The 26,209-nt window shown below is 43.0% G+C and overlaps 1 protein-coding gene across 3 annotated transcripts in view; it reads right to left on the bottom strand.

The window, feature by feature from the left end:
* The window catches only part of LOC144699603 (nuclear distribution protein nudE-like 1), a 57,543-nt gene extending 41,232 nt beyond the window's left edge, over nucleotides 1–16,311 (bottom strand). The window contains exon 1 of one of the 3 annotated variants that reach the window (XM_078570657.1): nucleotides 16,181–16,311. The gene's annotated coding sequence lies outside the window, so the exon portion shown is untranslated. The remainder of the gene's footprint in view (nucleotides 1–16,180) is intronic. The other 2 variants (XM_078570659.1, XM_078570660.1) reach the window with 2 other exon arrangements.
* Nucleotides 16,312–26,209: the final 9,898 nt, after the last annotated feature.

The following is a 26,209-nucleotide window of genomic DNA, read 5'->3' on the forward strand; positions in this document are numbered from 1 at the left end:
AATTTGTGCACAGCAAGCTCCCAGAAACAGCAATGTGATAGTGCCCTGATAACCCATTTTTGTGATGTCAAAGAATACCAAAGTTCTGGAGTGGAGCTTGAAACCACAAATATTGCAGAAGTGAGAATATTATCAAGCCGACACTAGTGGTTTAACCAAAAAATAAACCAAATGCCATAAATTATCCTAATCCAAAACTTGATACACTAGGCACATCATGTAGTCCAATATCACAAGAAAGTTGATTTCAGTAATGCAACTTATAATTCAGCTTATGAAAGTAACTGTTTAATAAGCACTGAACAATGCAACCGCTGTCGCCTTCTATAACAACCATTTAGTACAGCAATAACATCTCTTCATGTCCCCCATAGAATCAACTGGTTTTATCCCAGTCTTCCTGGATTATCTTAACCTCCTTCTCCTCCTCTATATGCTGCAATTTGGGCATGGGGTCAGCTACTATATGCAAGCTGACAATTTCCAGCTCTTCACTCCTATTTCTCTTAGCCTCACTGGCACAAGACTACCTCTGTGACATCCGAAATGTGGAAGAGCCAAAATTTCCTCCAACCAAACACCTAGTCCCCTTACTGCTGATCCTGTTCTTCTGGCCACAGGCAAAATCTGAAGTAAATCATGTGAACTCTTGGCGCGCTGTTTGACCCAAAGCTAGCTTTAAACCTATAGTGTATCAATCACCATGACTACTTACATTCAGAATGCCACCCCTCCACCCCCACCCCAACTCACTAAAATACCAGGTGTTGCACCTTCTGCGGTTGCGTGGGAAGGTGCCGTGGGAGGTGCCCTTTGCTTCCCCTCTCCTCACCGTCCAAGGGCCCAAACACTCCTTTCAAGTGAAGCAGCGTTTCACTTGCACTTCCCTCAATTTAATCTACTGCATTCGTTGCTCCCAATGCGGTTTCCTCTACATTGGAGAGACCAAATGCAGACTGGGTGACCGCTTTGCAGAACACCTTCGGTCTGTCCGCAAGCATGACCCAGACCTCCCTGTCGCTTGCCATTTCAACACTCCACCCTGCTCTCGTGCCCACATGTCCATCCTTGGCCTGCTGCATTGTTCCAGTGAAGCTCAACGCAAACTGGAGGAACAGCACCTCATCTTCCGACTAGGCACTTTACAGCCTTCCGGACTGAATATTGAGTTCAACAATTTTAGATCATGAACTCTCTCCTCCATCCCCACCCACTTTCTGATCCCACCCCCCCACCACCCTTTTCCCCCCCCCAATAATTTATATAAATTTTTCTTTTCCCACCTATTTTCATTATTTTTAAATGTATTTCCATCCATTGTTTTATCTTTACCTTTTAGCTTATTTTGATTCCTTCACCCCACCCCCACTAGGCCAATCTGTACCTTGCTTATCCTGCTTTCAACCCTTAATTAGCACATTCCTTAGATAATATCACCACCTTCAACACCTCTTTGTCCTTTTGTCTATGACATCTTTTGGTTATCTCCACCTATCACTGGTCATTTATCCAGCTCTACCACCACCACCCCCCTCTTAAACCAGCTTATATTTCACCTCTTTTCTATTTTCACTTAGTTCTGTTGAAGAGTCGTACGGATTCGAAACGTTAACTGTGTTCCTCTCCGCAGATGCTGCCAGACCTGAATTTTTCCAGGTATTTTTATTTTTGTTTTGCATCAATATCTTTATTGATTTGAGTATATGTACGCATAGATCCCTATGCTCATGTACCAAATGTAGGCACTGCATATACTTTCCCAGGAATATGTAACCTCCTTATTCTTCCCACCTCATTTATCTACAGTGAATTTCATTTGCCAATTACATGCCATTTTGCAAGTGTTTCTGTATATTGTCACAGTCTGTCTCCGCATTAACTAAACCACCCAATTTGGTGTCATGCTCAATATTTGGAATTATACTTCAGATTAGAGTTCAAATTGATACTCAAATAGTGAAAAATATTGCAAAGGTCTGCTATGCAATATCCCATCTTCCTTAAAGTCCAGCTTGATCAAGACTCAACTACTCATAACCTTCCCCCAAGTAAGTCCAGTCACCCATCAAACCCATCCTCACTAAGATACCTTGTTTTTGCAGTATCACGGATTAATGTGAATTATACAATAGTGAAAGCCACACTTTAAAGCTGCTATGGTAAATCAGGAGAAGCTGCACTGTCCTGCAACTGTTTAATTTATAATTTTCATGCCACATCAATTAAATGACAAAAGGGCAACTGATTTTCAATGGCAGTTCCCCACACAGCAGCATTTCCAGTCACTGGTACTGTATTTGGAATCTCACTACCCCAGTTTTACAACTCTACATAAAACCTTATCAATACTCATCTAATACAGCATCATTCACAATCATTTACAAATAGGTTTCTTGAATTATACAATGCAGAAACATCTCTAGGTTTTAAATCAAGTATTCTATGTTGCATCTCGTTGAAAGAACCAAAGACTTTTGCATAAGTTAAGTATTTGCATGCATTCTTCAAGAAAAAAAAACTAAAACAGCTGCTCAACTAAAACTTAAAACCACATCTAAACTATTGTATAACACCAATTTATCATTAAATCAACAGGAAAGGGTTCTGATGAGTGGTAGCTGACCAAATGTTTCACGCTATTAAAATTACAAACAGAAGCAACTGCTTATGCTAAGAATATGCTATGGTATAAAAACAGATTGCATCATAAACTGAAAGATGTAAAATTATATGTGCTGGCAAAGCGGCACTGAAGGACACTGGCCATGGCATTTGGTTTTATGCTCACCAGCCAGTAACGTGCCTTTCATTAAAGGGAATGGGCTGAAAATTGGGGTCAGAGAAGGGGAACACCCATGCCATTATTTCTGTTTTTATAACTTTTAGCACTAGTATAATGTTACTCTTTTTAACTTCTATGTTCCATAGCTGTGCCATCGCCACCCCCACTAAAAGAAAAAGATACTAAAAAAGGGGAAATGCAGCACATGGGAAAGTGCATTCAGAATTACTATATACTAACAAGAGTTTGTGTTTTCAAGCTTCATATATTTCAACATCTGTACATAATTTTGTTGATATATTTACTTGAGGGCTTCAGTGCTGTGGTGGATAAAGGGTTAATTAGAAGGAAAGTCAGGTGATGAGATGCCCTGGGTCCCACTGATGTCAACATTCTATGTCTGGTAGAGGAAAGTACACATCATTTGGCCATCTGGATTCATGCCAAGGCAGGAAATCTGTGATGCTCCATCTTCTTTCTTCAGCATGATCTTGTTAAGTGAATCCATGGCACCAATTTCCCAAGCTGTGCAACATTCTTCTCAAATCCGCTTTCATCAAACTGCAGTATATCAACATCATTCGAATGTAATGCAACCTCAGGTTTGCGCTCACACTATTTGTCTGGTTTCACTCTATACAACAAACTCTTTCTATCAGTTTAACAGAAATTGTAATTAGAACATGCTCTATTGCTATCCACCTGCCTTATCTTAGAGCTCTAATCCTCAACTGCAATAAATTGAACAATTCAAGTGACTTGCTCAATTTGTAATCTGCGTTTAATGTAAATACAATCATAACCAATTTGAAACTATATACCCTCAACCTACTGCAGCCAATTTAACAGTTATATCAAAAATCTTGATCAAAAACTATAATTAAACTAACAGGTTAAAGCTCGTCCAGGCATAATGCTTATTGCCCTAATTCACAGTTAGTATATCCATTTTAACAAAACCCTATAAGATTAAATGTCTAGTTCATTGTAATTACCTATTAAATCATAAAGATGATTTTTTCATTGCTGGATCCAAAAGAACCACAGCTTTCATTCCAAGCTAACAATATTGGCATAATGGTTAACGTTTCAGGTCAATGGCCTTTCAGAAAAACTTGGGAAAGTCAGAGATGTACTGTTACATTTCTAAACTTTTCCCAGTTCTGATGAAATTTCATTGACCTAAATCTTTAACTCTGTTTCTCCCTCCACAGATGCTGTCAGACCTGCTGAATGTTTCTAGCATTTTCTGTTTTTTATTTCCGATTTCCAACATCCGCAGTATTTTGCTTTTCTGGCATAAATGGTTTTCATTAGTTCTTTTCATGGTCCCGGGGTCACCATTGATCAAAAACTTAACCAGACGAGCCTCACAAATATTGTGACTACAAAAGCAGGTCAGAGGTTGAAGTTGACGAGTAACTCACCTCCTGACTCCCCAACTCATTTCCACTATCTACAGGGCAAACTCAGGAGAGTGATGGAACAATCTTCACTTGCCTAGAACAACTCGAGAAGTTCAACATTGTCCAGGACAAAGTAGCCCACTTGATCAGTATCCCATCCACCACCTTAAACATTCACTCTCTGCCCTGGTGCACTGTAAAGAAAGTGCGTGGGAATACCATCACCTCCAGCTTCCCTTCCAAGTCACACATCATCCTGACTTGGAAATACGTCGCCACTCCTTCATTATTGTTGAGTCAAAACCCTGGAACTCCCTACTTAACAGCACTGTAGGAGTACATTCAACACAGTAACACTCCCATAACATGAATGAATAAATAAATGAAGATAAAAACTTTGATATTTTAGTCTTTTTTTTCAGGGTCTCATTAATGGTCTGCCTGAAAGGATGTTGGAAGCAGATTCAATTGGAACATTTAAAAGAGAATTGGATAAAATACTTGAAGAGAAGCAAAATTACAAGACTGAGAAAGGAGGAGAATGGGATTAATTGAATAGCTCAACCATAGAGCCATCAGGCTGGGTGGGCTATATGGAATCCTTTGGTTAAGTATCATTCGCGATTCTATAAAAAGTACAATACTGCAAGCTATATTATAAACTATTTCAATAATAATAAAATAAATTCTTCATATGTAAAGTTTTAACACTGAACACCACTGAAGCCTTATATTCAGTCATTTAAAACAGGAGAATGTGCTTTAGGTTTTTGCTCACTAAGAACCGAAGGATTGCTAAAAGTTAGTGCCAATATATATATGAAATGACTGTCATAAGGACATAAATAGGTCAAACAATCACACCACTCAATGAGATCACGGTTGATTTCCCATAGCCCTTTAATACCTTCGGTTAACAAAAATCTATCAATTTTGGACTTAAAATTAGCAGCTGACCAAACATCAATTGCCATTTAGAGCAGAGTTCCAAACTTCTACCTGTGTGCACGTGCACACACGTATTTTCTAACTTAACTCCTAAAAGGTCTGGCTCTAATTTTTATTTCGTGCCTCCTTGTACTAGACTCCCCACGAGAGAGAGCATAAGATGTAGGAGCAAAAGTAGGCCATTTGCCCTTCGAGTCTGCTCCGCCATTCAATGAGATCATGGCTGATCTGATAATCCTCAATTCCACTTTCATGCCTTTTCCCCATAACCCTCGATTCCCTTACTGATTAAAAATCTGTCTCAGCCTTGAATATACTTAATGGCCCAGCCTCTACAGCCCTCTGTGGTAAAGAATTCCACAGATTCACCATCCTCAGAAGAAATTCCTCATCTCTGTCTTAAATAGGCACCCCCTTACTCTGAGATTATGCCCTCTGGTCCTAGACTCTCCCACAAGGGGAAACCTTTCAGCATCCACCCTGCCAAGCCCCCTAAGGATCATACGTTTCAATAAGGTCACCTCTCATTGTTCTAAATTCCAATGAGTACAGGCCCAACCTACACAACCTCTCCTCAGAAAATCCCTCTATACCCAGGATCAACTTAGTGAACCTTCTCTGGACTGCATCCAATGCCAGTATATCTTTCCTTAGATAAGGGGGACAAAACTGTTCACAGTATTCTAGATGTGGTCTAACTAGTACCTTGTATAGTTTTAGCAAGACTTCCCTATTTCCATACTCCCATTCCCTTTGAAATAAAGGCCAACATTCTATTTTCCTTCCCTATTACCTGAACATGTATGCTAGCTTTTTGGGATTCATGCACGAGGATCCCCAAATCCCTCTGTGTTGCAGCTTTCTGCAGCCTTTCTCTATTTAAATAATATTCAGCTCCTCTATTCTTCCTGCCAAGTGCATAACCTCACATTTTCCCACACTATATTCCATCTGCCAAATTTTTGCCCACTCACTTAACCTGTCTATATCCCTCTGTAAGCTCCTTGTGTCATCCTCACCACTTGTCTTCCCACCTATTTTTACGTCATCTGAAAACTTGGCGATAGTACATTCACTTCCCTCATCCAAGTCATTAATATATATTGTAAATAATTGTGGCCCCAGCACTGATCCCTGTGACACTCTGCTAGTTATAGGCTGCCATCCCAAAAAATGTCCCCCTTACCCCAAATCTCTGTCTATTAGTTAGCCAATCCTCTATGCATGCTAATATACTACCCACAACACCATAGGCTCTTATTAAGTACCTTATCAAACACCTTTTGGAAATCCAAATATGTTACGTCTGCTGGTCCTTTTTATCTATCCTGCTTGTTACCTCCTCAAAGAATTCTAATAAATTTGTCAGGCATGATTTCCCCTTCATGAAGCCATGCTGACTCTGCTTGATTACATTATGCATTTCTAAATGCTCTGCTATTACATCCTTTATAATAGACTCTAACATTTTCCCAATGATGGATGTTAAACTAACTGGCCTATAGTTATCTGTTTTTTGTCTCCATCCCTTTTTGAATATGGGCGTTATATTGCCAGTTTTCCAATCTAGTGGAACTTTTCCAGAATCTAAGGATTCTTGGAAGATTACTACCAGGGCATCCACTATCTCTGTAGCTACTTCCTTTAATATCCTAGGATGCAACCCATCAGGTCCAGGGGAATTACTGTCCTTTAGCCCCATGATTCCCTAGTACTTTTTCTCTAGTGATAGTTATTGATTTTATTTCCTCCTCCACTTTCACCCCTTGATTATTTAGTATTTTTGGTATGCTATTTGTGTCTTCTGCCATGAAGACTGATGCAAAGTATTTATTCCACTCCCCTGTCATTTCCTGGTTCCCCATTATTATTTTCCCAACCTCATTCTTTAAGGGGTCTATGTTCACTTTGGATTCTCTCTTCCTTTTTATATATTTAAAGCAGCTCTTACTGTCCATTTTTATATTACTTGCTAATTTACCCTCAAAGTTTATTTCCTCCCTCGTTATTATTTTTTGGTCATCTTTTGTTGGCTTTTGAAACTTTCCTAATCCTCTGGTTTACCACTAATCTTTGACACATTGTTTACTTTTTCTTTCAACTTGATACTATCCTTAACTTCCTTGGTTAACCATGGTTGGTCTATCCCCTTCCTAGAATCCTCCTTCATCGCTGGGATATATCTTTGTTGTGAGTCAAGAACTATTTTAAATGTCTGCCATTGTTGAACTGTCTTTTCTGCTAAACTCCTTTCCCAGTCCACTCCAACCAACACTGCCTTCATTCCTTTGCAAATGCCCTTATTTAAGTTTAACACAGTTGTTTCCAACCCAAGTTTCTCACACTCAAACTAATTGCTAAATCCTACCATGTTATGGCCACTGTTTCCTAGGGTACTTTTTACTCAGGTCATTTATTAAACCTGCCTCATTACACATTACCAGATCCAAGGTAAGCCTGATTCCCTGGTTGGTTCCACAACATATTGTTCTAGGAAGCTGTCCTGAATACACTATGAAAATTCTTGCTCGTGGCTACCCCTGCCAATTTGATTTTCCCAATCACATGAAGTTTAAAATCACCAATGCTTATTGTACTGCCTTTTTTTTACATGCCCTCATTATATCCTGATTTATTTTCTATCCTACAGTATAGCTACTGTTAGGGGGGGCTTATAGAACTCTTACCAGTGTCATCTTCCCCTTGTTATTTCTTACCTCCATTCATATTGATTCTACATCCTCTGATCCAAAATCATTTATTGCTATCGCACTTATTCCATCTCGTACTAACGAAGCTACCCCATCACCCTTTCCTTCCTGCCTATCCTTGCACATACCCCTGAATATTTTGTTCCTAGCTTTGATCTCCTTGTAACCATGTCTCCATAATGGTTATAAGATCATACCCATAAACCTCTATTTGTGCTGTTAATTCATTTTGTTCTGAATACTATGTGCATTTAAGTAAAGAGCCATTAATTTTGCCTTTTTACCATATTTTCCCCCCCTTTGACCCTATTTGCTATTTTTTTTTAATGCTCGTACACTCTGTACCTTCCTGTCACACTCTGGGTATCAATACCTAAATAGCTGCCCTGCAATGCTGCCATATCCTTTTGCTTTGTAAGCCTACATATCCCCTCTCCAGAACCCTTCCCTCTCTATTTAGTTTAAAGCCCTCTCTAGAGAGTTTCTATCTACCCTATCTCTACCCCTTAATATCTTGAAAACTTTGATCAAACCATCCCTTACTTTTCTAAATCCCAGGAAATACAACTTCTTTACTTATGTAATCTCTCTTTGTAATTTTACGCTTGGTGTCCAAGTTTCATTCTGCTAAATTGGTTAATTTTAATCTGTTCATTCTGTAAAATGGAAAATAGTATGTAGACAAATCAAGAATTATCAGTTTACCGTCCTTAAACAAAATCTATATTTACATCTTCATCCATTAATCCCTTTGGTTAGAAACAAGGCAAAAGTGAATTTACAAAGTGTTGGTCTTGGCTCTGTGGTAGCATTCTCATTGGAATCAGAAAGTCAAAGCTCACTCTAGAGGCATTTTCACGTAATCTAGTCAGATACCTCGGTGCAGCAGTAAGGGAGTGCTAGATTTTTCAGCTGCTTTTAGATGAAATATTAAACTGAGATCCCATCTGTCCTCTCAGGTGAATATGAAAGATCACATGCAACTAATTGAAGATGAGCGGGGAGCTTTGAGTGTCTTGGCCAATATTTATCCTCAACTCACTGCTGTTTGAGCAACTTTAAGCAAATTAGCTGCCGTCTTTCCTAATAATAGTGTCTACATTTCAAACGCACTTTGCTGTCTATAAAGCACTTGGAGATCTCCTGAGGCCATGAAAGGCATTATATAAATACAAGCTCTTGCTTCAATCAAAGATAAATAAATAAGACTACCTCCTTTTCATAGTATTCACATGCTCTGCTAACTGTATTGTGACAGCTAAAAGCAAACCACCAAATATAATGCATCTATGGGAGAAAAATTCTATAATAATGGGTCCTCATGTAAATGTGCAAATTCAGGGTACAAGTCTTAGTTGGTCATGCTTTATTGAAGATACGGTTTAGGATCTACATAATCACTTCTCAAATATCTTATTAACTTACCACAACAGGTAGAGTGTCTCAAAACACAGAAACCTCCGGACCGAGTCCATGTCGGTTTTCGGATTGGGCAGTTTGGCCGGGTTGGGTGCCAGCGGCTTTGCCTGTGTTCAGGTGCTACCAGATCACAGACTGACTGAGTTTGCTGTGGCTTCTTGTTGCTAATTTTACCATAACCTACCTTTGGTAGGATGGCAGAGAGAAACTCCTAGTGGTATCCTGGTTTTATGGAAGATACCTGGAAGCATTTTGTTTTTCAGCATGTTCCTTTATGGAACGTGAAGCTGGTTTTGAGTAAGCTAAATGTCAGAATCTTTTAAAGCTGTAGATTGGTGAACTGAAGCTCCTTGACCCCAAAACAGTCAGTATGAAGTGGAGAACTTATGATTTGCAGACAGCAGAAACAAATCCACTTCCTCTTGTTGGCAGGCAGATGCGTCGAGACCAATCCTTCATGTTTTTTGATAGACGGGTTTGTTGAGGAGTTTGGGAATCATGCTGATGGGTTGGATTATGGGGTTTGAGCCAGGTCAGGCTGATCGGGTACAGCTGGGTCGGGTGAGGTTAAGGGTCGGTCAGACCACTCGGAATGTGAGAGAAGACCAGCAGCAAAGCTGATAACTAGCCTGCGCCAATGAAGCATCTGGTCGAACAAGCTGGTAAGGTATTTTACTCATTTAAGAATTAAATTCATGCATAGCAGCTTATAAAAAACATGGTTTTCAGATAGCCACATTTGAGCCACTACCTGTATTAACACAACAGTAGTTAAAGAGAACAAAATATTTAATTCAAATATGTCATTGATTAAGGTTTTTCAAACTAAAGTATATTAATCTTCACAATGTCACAGTTTCAATATTTTTACAGTTGTCTACTCAATATAAACAACAAATCCTCAAGCAGCTGTGCTTCATTCATCTATACCCTGCAGCTGTGACACATATTCAAGTGACACTAGAAGGAAAATAATGATCAACTGTTTTCTCACCTGCTTCAATAAAACATTACAGACGAAAGCATACATTACAATGAGAAAGGGTATTTAACATGTAAGACTATCACTTTCCACCCACATCCCCCTTCCACACCCCCAGCACTGTCTCCTCCTGTGTTCACCCCAGAAAAGGCGATTACCCAATTCACTTACAACTGTACTTTCCAAATGCCAACAGTCTAGCATCTGGTCCTCGTTTGCCACGACATTTTTGCAGCTGATTTGCTCAACCACACCCTCACCTCCACCTTCAATGCCCCTCATCCCCAGTAAAACTATTACACTCCCTCACCCTGGCCTTTCTCTCAGTAATGCCCTCATTTGCATTTCTTTAAATACAAGGGACATAGATTTGAAAGGATACGGCAGACAACTGGTTTATCCATTTATTTACAGATATAGCTATGCCACAGAAAGGACTATTGGATGTCTGTTAAATGCAAAGATAACCCCCAACTTCTCTTCTCCACTGCAAACTGTCTTTTAAACCCTTCTCCTGTCCTCTCCACCCTCACCAACAGGTGTGAGGAACTCATGAGCATTTGTCACCAAGATTGAGACAATCTGATCAGCTGCCTCTTCTGCTTCCCTCCTTTCCACCAGCTCACCAGGCCAAACTTCCTCGAAAGATCCCACCTGCCCTAGCCCTGATTCATCTTTAGTTTCATTGTTATCCCTCATGCCCTCTTCATGCTTACCTTGTCCACGAGACCCACCTGTTGCTCCCTCAACCCTAACCCTATTGCTGACCACACAATGTCCCTTCCTGGCTCCCATGTTAGCTCATATTGTCGACAGTTTTCTCTCTTTAGGGGGATGTGGGTGGAAAATGATAGTCTTACATGTTAAATACCCTTTCTCATTGTGATGTATGCTTTCGTCTGTAATGTTTTATTGAAGCAGGTGAGAACAGTTGATCATTATTTTCCTTCTAGTGTCATTTGATGAATCTGCCATCATCACCCCTCTCAAAAAGAAAATAGTCCTTGACCTCATCGTCCTTGCAAATGACCATCCCATCTCTAACCTTCCTTTCCTCTCCAAATTCCTTGAACATTCTGTCATCTCCCAAATCCACACCCATCTTTCCTGAAGCTCCATGTTTGGATCCCTCCAATCCAAGTTCTGTCCCTGTCACACTATCGAAAGGTAAACTTTCCCTCCTCATCCTTCCCAACCCATGAGTTTTTGACATTGTTAACCACAACCCCCTCTCCTCCAACACCTCTCCACTGCCATCCAGCTGGTGGGGCTGCACCCACCTGGTTCCATCCTTATCTGTCTAATCACAGCCACAGAATCATTTGCAATGGCTTCCCTTCTTGCTCCCTCACTGTTACCTCTGGTGCTCCCAAGGATCTATCCTTGGCCCCCTTCCTACTTTTCATCTCAGCGCCTCTGTGATGTCACCCGGAAACACAGCATTTGTTATCACACGTATGCATAAGCCACCCAGCTCTACCTCATGCTGCCTCTCTCCATTCTTCCACTGTTGCTAAATTGTCAGACTGTTTGCCCGACATCCAGTACTGGACAAGCAGAAATGTTCTCCAATCGAATACTGGGTAGGATGAAACCGCTGTCTTTGATTCCCACCCCGAACTCCATTCCCTAACCACTGACTCCATGCTTTTTCCTGCTGACTGCCTGAGACTAAACCACACCATACAAAACCTTGCTGCCATATCTGACCCCAAGATGAGCTTCTGACCACATAACCATGCCATCGCTGAGACAAACTATTTTCACCTCTGTAACATCACCTGACCACTCCGGCTCTCAGCTCGTCTGCTGCTGAAGCCCTCATCCATTCCTTTGTTACTTCCAGACTTGACTATCCGCAACACACTTCTGGCCAGCCTTCCATATTCTACCCTCTTTAAACTTGAGATCATCGAAAACTCTCCTACCTGTGTCCTTGCTCGCACCAAGTCCTGTTCACCCATCATCCCTGTGCTCACTGACCTGCCCTGGCTTAATTTTAAATTTCACTCTTGTTTTCAAATCCCTCCCCAGCCTCATGTCTCCCTAACTCTAACCTCAAGCCACAGATATCTGTGCTCATCTGACTCTGGTCTCTTGAGCATCCCCAGTTTTCACTGCTGCACCTCCGATGGCTGTGCCTTTAGCTGCCAACATCCCAAGTTGCAGAATTCCCTCCCAAACCTTTCTGCCTCTCTACCTGTCTTTCCTTTTTGAAGTTGTGCCTTAAAACCAGCCTCATTGTCCAAGTTTTTGGCTAGGAGTCCTGTCATCTTATGCGGCTTGATGTCTAATTTTGTTTTATAATACTTCTGTGAATCGCCTTGGGATGTTTTATTACATTAAAGGCTGTATGTAAACACTGGCTATTGTTGCTAATTATAGCAAACTGAAAAATGAAACCTGCTGAAAACAAAATAATCTCCACAGCCAATAAGCTAAGTAAGATTAACTGAAAAGACAATTTAGAATCTTTTCAATTCTCAATGCTCTTATTTACTTAACATTCTTTTTAATGAGTTCAGATAATGGACGAGACTTAAAATCCTGGGCAAACTCTGGGTTCAATGTGCCCTCCTGGCTAGCTGCAAGGATTTTCACAAGTTTGTTAGTTCCTTGTGGCTGCAGACAGAATAAAACTATACACATGCTGGTATTAAACAACAGCTGATAACAATACCAAGTGTGAGAAATGGAAATATCCAGCCTGTTACAGTAAGATAGACTCTGATACGATTGAATGTCAGGAAACAGCTTTTACCTTAAACTTGCCAATCGTATCCCACATAAGAACATCCAAACCTGGGACTGGAATTCCAAAATTGGAAAATGTTCAATTCTTTGTTGAAGTGTTCTTTTGGATCACAACTGAAGACTTGCTGGAACCTCGCTAAAGGGTCCGCATGTTGCCGACTCAGTATTGCTATGTCAGCAACAGAAGAGTAGGGGATATTAACATCATACCTTACTAACAGGGGCTAAAAACAGGCATATATATTCTTCAATAGGAGGCATTATTTCATTTTATTATTTCATAAAATGACATCATATAAAGCGTTAAGTGCAACCTTGCACATGCATGACATGAAACCTCTAAACCAAGTATGGCAAATATCTTAAAGTTCAGTTTCACCGCACTTAAACAAAGGTATGTTTAGGAAAGCTGCTGGGTAGTCATGTCAGCAATTCAATTCCAACTTCAATGGGGTGACAGGTGAAATACAGTGGGGCTTCCATGGTTCACACTTTATTTATTTGCCTTTCCAACAGCCAGCAGAATTTTTACAGATCAAAGTCTAGCATGAGAAGTCATCCCACCTCAGACCACATAGTTGCTTTTCTTATTTGTGCTGCATTTTATTTTAGTGAATAAAGCAGCGTGTTTATTTGGGTATATAAAACAGTTGCTACAGGAACTGATTTGGAAAACTGAGATGGAGATACAATCTGCTGCTACATTCAAAATGTAAAATGAACAGAGAATGAACTACAAGATGATTCTAGGGCATTCATGGAAAATCCCTGAATGAAAGTCAAACATGTGTCTAACTCTTACACCGAGTGCAAAAAAGTCACAATTAAACACAATGGAATACATCTGGAATCAGAGAATGGTTACAGCACAGAAGGAAGTCATTCAGTCTATTGATTCTAATCTCAGCTAGACCCACTCCCCCTGCTTTTTCCCCATAGCCCTGCAAATCCTCTCTGTTCAGACGCTTATCCAATTCCCTTTTGAAACCAACGATTGAATCCACCTCCACCACTCACTCAGGCAGTACATTCCAGGTCTTAGTCACTTGCTGCATCATTTCTTTTCCTCATGTCACCAGTTCCTTTTGCCATTAACCTTAACATCAGTGTGCCTCTGGCTCTTAACCCTTTTGCCGACGGGAACAGTTTCTATCTACTCTGACCAGTGCTCTCTATCAAATCTACTCTCAATCTTCTCTTCTCCAAGGAAAACAGTTCCAGCTTCTCCAATCCATCCATGTAACTGAAGTCCCTCATCCCTGGAGCCATTCCTGTAAATTTTTTCTGCACCCTCTCAAAAACCTTCCATCTTTTCTAAAGTGTGGTGCCCAGAATTGGACACTCCAGTTGAGGCCGCACCAGTGTTTTTACATGTTTATCATAACCTCCTTGCTTTTGTACTTTATACCTCTATTTATAACCTTTATAAAGCCCAAGATCCTGCATGCCTTTAACTACTTTCTCAACCTGCCCTGCCATCTTCAATGGTTTAGTGACATATCCCCCCAAAAACTCAGTTCCTGCACCCTCTTGAGATCTGCACCCTTTAGTTTTCATTGCCTCTCTTTAATCTCCCAACCAAAATGTTTCACTTCACACCACTCTGCATTAAAGTTCACCTGTCATGTACCTGTCCATTCCCCAAGCCTGTCTGTATTCCCATGAAATTTATTACTATCCTGCTTACAGTTCCACAACACTGCGAAATCTCGAGCCCTCTCCAAATTTTGTACCCTGTGAAAAGTCTAGGTCATTATTATATATCAAGAACAGTAATGGTGCTAATATCAGCCACTGGGGAACTCCCACTCTATACCTTCCTGTAACATTTGTGCTTCAGTTCATTTAATCGCATACAGTAAAGGAGGTTTAACAACAAACCAGTGATTAAAAAAAACTGACAGAAACTGGCCACATATGATGGGAGTGAACGGGAAATGATTTTGTACATTGGAATTTTTTGTTCCAATAGTTTGGTTTAGGCCACCAACAAATTGAAGCTATAACATGACAAACATTTGTGGCTTTGTGGTGCTTTCCAATGGAATTACGTTGTGCTTGAGAACAAGTTCCCATACCAGGAAGTTCTTGACAACAGAACACTAGAAAATATCAATGTAACTTTTCGTACTGTTACTGCTGCATAGTCAGATAGAAAGCCAAAAGGCAGAAGAAAGAGGATACTCTAACTGGAAATAGATCAGCTCACGAGTGCCTTCGCCAAAAATAAGCCAGCAAGGAGCAGTGTTTACACCTTTATTTCGAAGTTTAAAACAGGGCCCGACGCTTCCCTGGTAAGCATTAGTGCAGCTGACGTGTGCAGAGTGGGAACAGAATTTGCCCCACCCATCTGTCCCATTTGCCCCCCGGGTCTGTCCCCATCCAGGGGCTGTCAATCTGTCCCATTCCCCCCGTCTGTCCCCACCCAGGGGCTGTCAATCTGTCCCATTGCCCTCTGCGTCTGTCCCCACCCAGGGGCTGTCAATCTGTCCCATTCCCCCTGGGTCTGTCCCCACCCAGGGGCTGTCAATCTGTCCCATTCCCCCTGGGTCTGTCCCCACCCAGGGGCTGTCAATCTGTCCCATTCCCCCTGGGTCTGTCCCCACCCAGGGGCTGTCAATCTGTCCCATTGCCCCCGTCTGTCCCCACCCAGGGGCTGTCTATCTGTCCCATTGCCCCCGTCTGTCCCCACCCAGGGGCTGTCTATCTGTCCCATTGCCCCCGTCTGTCCCCACCCAGGGGCTGTCAATCTGTCCCATTGCCCCCGTCTGTCCCCACCCAGGGGCTGTCTATCTGTCCCATTGCCCCCGTCTGTCCCCACCCAGGGGCTGTCTATCTGCCCCACTCTCCCGCTGCGATGGGCAGCCCGGCAGCCAATCGGGGGGGGGGGGGGGGAGGCCGGTGCCAGCAGCCAATCGGCAGCCGCCGAAGGGGCGGCTCTGACTCCAGGGCCGTCAGTTTCAGGCTGGATTTTTACCCCCGAGACATTGTGTGGCCCCGAGCCGGGAGCAGAGGCCCGCCCGGAGCACCGGCCCCTTCCTGTGCCCGGGGTAAAGGCCGGGAGTCAGGGACATGGCGCCAGCGGCCGCCGACAGGGAGAGGACGTGGCAGCTCCGGGCAGCGGGAGTCACTCCGGGTTCAGACCGGGCCGGGTGCGGGGTAGAGATCCGGCTCCTACCTACACATTGCCGACACAAAGCCGCTGCTGTCGCCGTTAGCCGCTCCTCACCATCACCATCTCCTCACCCGCCCTCAAACCGGCTCGCCTCAGACCAACAACCACCGCCACTTCCGGCCCACTCCTCACTTCCGCTCTCGCTTCACCGGCCAGGAGAGGGAAGAGCGCATGCGGAGGTCAGGCCCCACACCCCCTCTTTGCGTCACCAGCCTACGTCATCGGCCAGGAGGGGGAAGAGCGCATGCGGAGTTCAGGCCCCACCCCCCCTCTTTGCGTCACCAGCCCTAGGTCATCGGCCAGGAGGGGAGAAGAGCGCATGCGGGGGTCAGGCCCCATTTTTTTCCCCCCCTTTGCGTCTCCAGCGCGCGTCATCGGACTGGGCAGGGAAGGGCGCATGCGCGGGCGTAGGACCCCCCCCCCCTCCTGCGTGATCGGCCCGTTTCCCTCACGCGTCAGCCTTCGCCGGCTCTGCCCCTCCCTCGCAACACAATCCCCGCCCTCACAGGCCCTCCTCGTTGCGTCATCAGCCGCGCCCCCACGCGTCACTCGTCCCGCCCACTCACCTGTCCCGCCCACTCACCTGTCCCCACTCACCTGTCCCGCCCACAATGTTTAATAACGAATTATTATTTATTAATAATTAATCGTTATCATGAATACTTAATCATCATTGATGAATAATTAATCTTTCTGGTGCTGAAGGACCTTTTCCACAATCAGGCTGAGTTTCAGCCCATCTTGATCTAATTGTTAAAGAATTGCAGTTTTACAGCACTTTTCACAACCCAGTAATTCCCAAAGTGCCTCACAACCAATTCAATCCTGTTGAAATGTTGGAAACACAGAGCCAATTTGTACACAGCAAGATCCCACAGCAACAATAAGATAATAACCAGATAATGGGATTAAGTAGAATGCCCTTTCAGCGAGCAAGTGCAGGTTCATTGGGCCGAATGGCCTCCTTCTGCACTGTAAAGATTCTGCGATTCTCATTTAATCTGTACTTAGTGATGTTAGCTGGGGCCTCTAGAACTCACCGCTCTTTGTATTTAACTCAGGAACTTTTCTATCCACCCATGACATCAGAGGAGGACTTGGTTTAATGTCTCATCCAAAATATGACACCGCTGACAGTGTGGCAATTCCTCAATGCTGCACCAAAGTATCAGGATATATTATCGGTCAACTCCTGGGGCTGGAGGGTCAATAGGAGGCCCTTCAGCAATGACACATCGACAGCCCCATCATCTGAGGTGGGAGGTGCCATTGCATGTAAGAGATAGAGAGGGCACCTCCACCTTTAGGCACATTCTGAACACTTTTTAAAAATATGAAAATAGAAAGAGGCCACAGAAGCCAGGCTGTCCTCATGGAAGAAGAATCCTTCTCAAGTCCCTACCCTTCTGCTACAAGCTGTAGCCGTTGTGGTGTGGAAGTTGCAGGGGGTGGGAGCCAGTGGGTGTTAAAATGTCCACTGGCGCGTAGGCCTCCTGGTCTGCTGCAGGGATTTCCCCCCCCCCACCACCCCCCCTCCCACCTCACTGGCCGTGTTTCAGCCAATGCAGGGGGCCTGCATGCTGATTTGATAATTCCAGTTGGCACAGGAGTTTGGGGGCTTAATAGGCCATTTAATTACCTTTATTGGCTAGCTGCTGCTTGTGGGCAGCTAACCTTCCACCACTGACTCAGTCGTTTCGAAAATGGTTCGGGAAAGGAACTATGTCAACAAACTGGCATGTCAGGCAGCAGCGGGAAACTCCAGGTCCACCCATCCCTGGTCCCACCCCCATTGGGCTTCAAAAATCCAGCTCCATAAGTTTTCTTTCTGGTAGAAGAGGCTGTGTAAGAATGGGAGGACCAGAACTGAGGGATTGCTCGATGATTTACTTCTGAAGTGCATGGGAAGAACAACATAAACTGATGATTGAGGAATATTCATGCAGGTCAGCGAACATAATCTGATCATTCAGCTCACTTTTGGATTAGAACCAGCAAGATCAGTTTGTATTTAATGCTGTAGGTGCTGCCATCTGTTGTACTGGTCTCCACTTCTCTGGAGGTGGTAATGACACTTTGTTTACATCATGGTGCTGCAATAGGAGTCTTAAATAAGTTTTATTCTACAGTATATCTGTTATATGTGGCCTTGAATGGTTATAGAGGGAATAATAAAGCCTTCGTTTTAAAATGCTTAACAAATTAGCCCGAAAATCAAAACAGCCATTATTTTCATTAAATTTTGAGCCCTCCAGTGAAGCTGTGTTAGTTTTAATTCTGTCCATCAACGATGTGTGAGTGACTAAAAACAATCCAACCTGAAAACAGCCTCTTCACTCACGACAAATAAACTTGCAGGCCCAAGGGAATGGAACTGACTAGGTTGTCCTGCAGAGAGCCAGCATGGGTTTGATGGGCTGTATGGCCTCCTTCTGTACTATAATGACATGGCTTAATGTCATATTTATTTTACTGCACTGTTGCTAACAGCAGTCACAGGTTTAGGGGTAGTGTGATAAACTAAACTGTGTTGCAGCCTCAAGAGACTCTAATATTCATCAAAAGAGGCCATTGGATGGGACTTGTCCAAAGGTAATGGCATCCCAGCAACAATATAAACTGCTATAGAAGCCCAAGTCAGCCATGTTTTTCAGCAGTGGATGATATCGTTTAGCATGTCCATCCAAAAGATAAGAAATACAGGAGCACAATAAATAGGAGCAGGGGTGGATCATTTGGCCCATCAAGCCTGCTCCAACATTCAATACGATCATAGCTGATCTTTGGCTTAAATCCATTTTCCCGCCCATTCCCCATAACCCTTAATTACCTGAGAGACCAAAAATCTGTCTATCCCAGCCTTAAATGGGATAAATCTATCCCGGCTCCACAATGGAGCATCCACAACTCTCTTGGGTAGAGAATTCTAAAGATTCACAACCTTTCCAGCCTATGGGTGGAAGCAGCTCAGATGTAGAAACGGAGTAATTTTTTCCTCATGTCAGTGCTAAATGAACGGACCCTCATCCTGAGACTGTGTCCCTCTGTTCTAGATTCCCTGACCAATGGAAACAGCCTCTCAGCATCAATCTATCAAGCCCCTTCAGAATTTTGTAGGTTTCTATGAGATCGCCTCTCATTCTTCTAAACTCCAGAGAATATAAGCCCAATTTACTCAACACCCCACCATAGGACCAATTTTGTGAACTTCATTGTACCGCCTCCAATACATGGACAGGAAAATCTTTATTATCTGCCATGCTCTGGGAATGGGAGGTGCCAGTTAATCAGATATGCCAGTTAACTGAGATGTAAGGTCAGTTCCGTGTTTTCAGCCAATGAGAAAGCTCCAGGATGATCATATGGTTCTTGAAGTCTCGCAAGAGGTGTGGATCGAGTGAGATGGTCAAGGGGAGATAGTGATGGAGAGCAGTTGGAGCGAGGACAAGCTAAGGATAACTATTACCCGTGAGTTTGACATGTCCAATCAAAAAACCCCAACCCCAGAATTCCAGTTAACAGAGAATTCTGATTGGTAGAGTGCCAGATAACAGAAATTTGACTGCATATCATTTCTTAAATGTGGAGACCAAAACTGCACACAGTATTCCAGGTGTGGTCTCACCAAAATCCTGTACAATTGTCCATTGGTCAGTGAAACCCTGCAGCAAAACTTCTTTATTGCTGAACTCCAGTCCCCTTACATGAAGCATTTCTTTCTGTTCACTATTTTGTACATGTCTTCCTAGCTATAAGGAGTTTCTACCTCTGCAGCTGCTAATCAATTACTTTGATAAATGAAATTTTCCACTGTTCATGGGAGCCTGAATCCATCCTGCACAATGGCTTCCAAGATAAAAATGCATTCTGACTGACAACTGTAAAAAAAATACATTAAACTCACTTCTACATATGGATAAGGATTCATTTTATTTTACAATTTTAATATGTTTTGACCATTGACAATGCGTTAGAAGTACATTTTTGTGAAATGGAGATTTAAAGATTCCCCATATAAATGTAATGAAACATGGGGAAAATAAATCCTCTAATTAATAGAGGAGGGACATTACAAGCAGCAACAGATTGCACCTGGTGATTTATTTAATAATAAACATATAATTATATTATGTCCAGAGCCACAGTCTTTCTGCACAGAGGAAATTGAATGTCATTTATCATTGATAAAGTGCAATGCCGTGGTCTGTTGCTTTATTCTAACAGTTTTTCAAATTATGTGTTTCAAGTTTTCTCTTTAGCTGTTAGCGTTGTTACATTCCCAATGGAAACCATGAACCAAAGTAGCCAAATTTGCTGAATGACCCCAAAAATGAAGAAATTACCAACAAGATTTCACTTAGTTATTTGGTTAAAGAGAACTTGAGTATTGTTGTAAAAAGAGACATGTCAAAACTTTTCGTCTTGCACTCATCAGGACAGATTCGCAAGAATACCAAATTGTAAAGGGAACAACAGTACAATGCAGTATAAACTCCTTTTACAATTGGTATTCATGTGGTTCTGTCCTGATGAGTGTAAGATGGGAAACTTTGACAGCATGTCTCTTTTTTTCAGCAATACTCAAATTTCACTTTTAAAAAATGTTACTTTAAAATGAATCAGAACCAATGTAAATTAAACATGATTAACAGGTGAAAGATATTTCAAATAAAAAGGTAAATTTCACTTTAAATGGTCAATACAACTAAGATACATTTTTCAAAACTACTAGCATCCCCATCACTCCCCACACCCATGCATTACGCACAGTTCTCAAAGTTTTGTAACTTGGCCTCTGCTATGTAGGATCTCTCTCTTTCCCACTCAATCGATTCAGCCCTTGTATTCCATCCGAGATCCCGGATACAATTAACACCAACCAGAACCACATCTAGGAATCCTCTTTCACTAACAGTACCCCGAGTTCACAACCTGGCTCTCTGATACAAACTCCCAGCTCTTTTGCAGATCTGAGCTATACACACCACTTTTAGGATTCAGTCCCATATGGCTCATTCATACATCACTTCACCAAGAGTTTCTGCAATTCTATTTTTCTTCTTACTGCCAAACAGAAAACTGACTTTTTCTTAGAGATCTTTGCTGGCTTCTCCTCACATGAATTCTGTGTTCCTCTTTCTGTCTCTGTCTGCTTTTTCTTTGTATCTGCATCTATGTGCTGATCACCTTCTGCCTTCAGGTCTCCTTTGTGTCTGGCCACACGGCTTGCGTATTTTAACTTCCTTCCAGTTGGTACTGCTTTCAGTGCAAGGGTCACCAGGGACTAGTTCACTGGGACTGGTATTTCTTATTATCCAGGAAAATTACAATTGACCCTTTTTTCAATTGATGCAAACTCTTAAGTCCTTTTCAAACATTCTTAAAAACAATTACACATTCCTTAGACATTTTAAAGAAATTACAAATTTTCCCCACTGTTAGTAATTTCAGGTCGAAGGTTATCACATGCACACTGTCCTTCACTTGGCTGCACTGAGACCTAATTGACATTACCTGGGTTAGGTTTATTGAATTTGTCTAGGTAGATAAAGTGAAGCTGCCTGTTTCTACTGCATGTTCATAAAGGAGCAGTTCCAGGGAAAAACATGAGATTTGATTTTCCTCCCCTTTTCTTTCTAGATAGCAGCCAGAAGCCTGTATTGTTTCTCTAAGTAAATGCTGTTCATTCTAGCACACAGGTGCTTTTTCACTTGAGACAGCAATGGGTCAGGCAGGTGATAGGAGGGGAACGTTGATGTAGAATGCAAAACAGTGTTTGCATTGGGGAAAGATAGTGGAGCAGAGGAGAATGGGATATGCTATGAAGTCCATTGTTATTTTAAGAACTTATGAAATAGGAGCAGGAGTGGACCATACAATCCCTCGAGTCTGTTCTGCTATTCAGTAAGATCATGGCTCCAATGATCCTTTTTTAAAATTTATTCTTTCAAGGGACGTGGGCATCACTGGCTGGGTCAGCATTTACTGCCCCTCCCTAAACGCCCTTGAGATGGTGGCAGTGAGCTGCCTTCTTGAACCACTGCAGTCCCTGTGGTGTAGGTACACCCACAGTGCTGTTAGGGAGGGAGCTCCAGGATTTTGATCCAGCAACAGTGAAAGAGCAACAATATATTTGCAAGTCGGGATGGTGAGTGACCTGGAGGGGAACTTCCAGGTGGTGGTGTTCCCGTTTATCTTCTGCCTTGGTCCTTCTAGATGATAGCGGTTGTGGTTTGGAAGGTGCTGTCAAAGGAGCCTTGGTGAGTTGCTGCAGTGCATCTTGTAAATAGTACACACTGCTGCCACTGTGAATTGGTGGTGGAGGGAGTGAATGTTGAAGGTGGCGAATGGGATGCCAGTCAAGTGGGCTACTTTATCCTGGATGGTGTTGAGCTTCTTGAGTGTTGTGGGAGCTGCACTTGTCCAGGCAAGTGGAGAACATTCCATCACACTCCTTATTTGTGCCTTGTAGACAGGCTTTGCTGAGTCTGGAGGTGAGTTATTCTCCACAGAATTCCCAGCCTCTGACCTACTCTTGTAGCCAAAGTGTTTAGATGGTTGGTCCAGTTCAGTTTTTGGTTAATGGTAATCCCCAGGATGTTGATAGTGGAGGATCCAGTGATGGTAATGCCATTGAACATCAAGGAGAGATGTTTAGATTCTCACTTGCTGGAGATGGTCATTGCCTGGCACTTGAGTGGCATGCAAGATACTTGCCACTTGTCAGCCTAAACATGAATATTGTCCAGGTCTTGCTGCATTTGGACATGGACTGCTTCAGTATCTGAGGAGTCGTGAATGGTGCTGAACATTGTGCAACCATCAGCGAACATCCCCACTTCTGACCTTATGATGGAAGGAAGGTCATTGATGAAGCAGCTGAAGATGATTGGGCCAAGGACATGACCCTGAGGAACTCCTGCAGTGATGCCCTGGAGCTGAGATGATTGACCTCCAACCACCACAACCACATTCCTTTGTGCTAGGTATGACTCCAACCAGCAGAGAGTTTTCCCCCTGATTCCCATTGACAGGAGATGAGTGGCCCTGGCAGACGTACACTGAGTGTCAGTGAGCAGGTTATTGCTGAGTAAATGCCACTTGACAGCACTGCCGATGACACCTTCCTTCGTTTTGCTGATGATCAAGAGTAAACTGATGGGGCGGTAATTGGCCGGGTTGGATTTGTCCTGCTTTTTGTGTACAGGACATACCTGGGCAATTTTCCACATAGCTGGGTAGATGCCAGCGCTGTAGCTGTACTGGAACAGCTTGGCTAGGGGCGCGGCAAGTTCTGGAGCACAAGTCTTCAGTACTTTTGCCGGAATGTTGTCAGGGCCCATAGCCTTTGCACTATCCAGCGTCTTCATCCATTTCTTGATATCACGTGGAGTGAATTGAATTGTCTGAAGACTAGCACCTATGATGGTGGAGACCTCCGGATGAGGCCAAGATGGATCATACAGGCATTTCTGACTGAAGATTGTTGTGAATGCTTTAGCCTTGTCTTTTGCACTGATGTGCTGGGCTCCTCATCACTGAGGATTGTGGAGCCTCCTCCTCCAGTGAATTGTTTAATTGTCCACCACCATTCACGGCTGGATGTGACAGGACTGCAGAGCTTAGATCTGATCTGTTGGTTGTGGGATTGCTTAAACATAGAAACATAGAAACTAGGAGCAGGAGTAGGTCATTCGGCCCTTCGAGCCTGTTCCACCATTCAATATGATCAGTACAGGAACAGGGATGTCTTCCTGCAATTATACAGGGCCTTGGTGAGACCACATCTGGAATATTGTGTGCAGTTTTGGTCTCCTTATCTGAGGAAGGATGTTCTTGCTCTAGAGCGATGGTTTGGCCACCTTTCCTGTTTTACTTTTGTGCCAGACAGGAATAAACAATTGTTGCAGTTCACCCAAGCACTCTTTAAATGTTTGCCATTGCCTATCCACCATTATCCCTTTAAGTAACGCTACTGTGGTGGGATTCGAACCCATGTCTCCAGAGCATTAAGATAAAAGGAAAATACTGTGGATGCTGGAAATCTGAAACAAAAGCAGAAAATGCTGGAAAACCTCAGCAGGCCTGACACATCAGTGGAGGGAGAAACAGAGTGAACGTTTCGAGTCCATATGACTCTTCTTCAGAGCTAAAGAGAAGTAGAAATGTGATGAAATTTATACAGTTTAAGGGAGGTGGAGCAGGTGAAGCTGGATAGAAGGCCAGTGATAGGTGAGGGCTGAGGAGAGATTGACAAAGAAGAACAGTAACTGCTTTACAATGCGCTTTACGCAATAAAGTATGGTAACTGCGCTTTGAATGTGCTTTATACAATAAAGTACGTTAACTGCTAACCCTATCCCGCCTCCAATAAAATGGCTTGAAAATGTGAATTGACCCACACCCATTTGGGGAGAGAGTTCCAGATTTTCTCAATGCTCTTTGTGACTACTGTTCCTGATTTCGCTCCTTAACAGCCTAGCTCGGATCTTAAGATTGCAGTTCCTTGTTCTGGATTCTCCTACCAAAGGAAATATTGGCCCGGATCTTCCGAGCAGCGTCAATGATTGTCGCTTTGCTCGAAAAGTCCCCCAGCCTGACACTGCTGCGCATTTCTACCAGGAGCTTCCAAGCCCAGCTTTCACAGCGATACACAGCATAGCGACCCCTCAGGGAATTCCAGCAGAGAGGAGTGGGGTCAGGGGAAAACAGAACATGCCCCCTTCTTGTGGCACTAGCTGCCGTATGGTAAGTTCAAGTCTTTGAATGTTAGTGAATGGATGAGTGGGTGGGTGAGTGAATGTGTGGGTGGGTAGATAGTTGAGGTGGACAAGTGGGCAGGTTAGCAAGGCGGGTAAGGCAGGTGATGTGGGTTAGGAAGGGGAGGTGGGGTAGGTGGGTGAGGTGGCAGATAGGCCGGTGGTAGTCAGTTCTGATCTGGGGGAAGTAGTTGGGTTGTTCGAGGCAGTCAGGTCGCATCAGGAGGGTAATCAGGTTGGGGAGGGTGATTAGGGGGTTGTTTGTTTAGTTACCCAGAAGCTAGGCTAGGTTTTTTTCTATCTAGCATTTCCTGGGTAACTATCCAGGTTAGTACCTCAGAATAAAGTCCCCGACTCTAGCTCAGGGTTGGAGACATTCATGGAGGGTTCCATAGAGCAGGGGAATTGCCCATCGTACATTGAAACTTCCTGGGCAATTCCGATGTAGGTTTACACATCAGGATTTCCACAGAGTCCTGATGCACATCTTTAGTCATATTTCCGGTCTCCGACGATCTAGAGACTGGAAAGATTTGGTCCAATATCTAGCCTATTGAATATGTTTATTATTTAATTACATTGCCCCTCAACCCTCTAAACACAAGCAAGTGCAAGAATGTCAATGCAAATTTCCTCATACTTTAACCCTTTAAGCCCTGGTAAATCTGTGCTGTACCCGCTTCAAGGCCAATGCATCATTCCTCAGGTATGGTGCCCAAAATTGAACATAGTTCTTCAGATGGGGCCTGACCAAGTTTCCAGGCAACTGAAGCATAAACTTCCTCCCCATCAACCTTTCAACCTGGTTGAGGTAAAGACCAGCATTCCATTAGCCTTTATGATTACTTTCTGTACCTATTTGCTAATGTTTTTGTGATTAATGCTCCTGTGGACCCAAATTGCTTTGCTCCCCGTCTTTATTTGTCTCTTGCATTTAGAAAATATTCCAATTTGGCTTTCTTAGATCAAAAACACCATTTTTACAAAAGGGTCCTGATTCAGGCATAGAGCCTTTATTAACATACTTAAATGCCACCAGCTTTAGCTCCTGCTGCCTCAGGGATGCCTATTGAAGCCCAAACCCTATCGCATTATGGCCTTGGCGCAATTCTGGTATCAAAGGTCATGCTGCAGAATTGAACTTTGTGGTACCTGTTTTGGAACCAGAAAACTTGCAAAGTTCATTCCAATTTCTACTCAAATAAATGGCCTGTTAAGTAAATAAGCTGGTCGTTGCAAACGTTATTAGTTTATCAGAAATTCACATTGAAAC

Source organism: Cetorhinus maximus, chromosome 24, assembly GCF_964194155.1.
Source record: "Cetorhinus maximus chromosome 24, sCetMax3.hap1.1, whole genome shotgun sequence".
Taxonomy (NCBI): domain Eukaryota; kingdom Metazoa; phylum Chordata; class Chondrichthyes; order Lamniformes; family Cetorhinidae; genus Cetorhinus; species Cetorhinus maximus.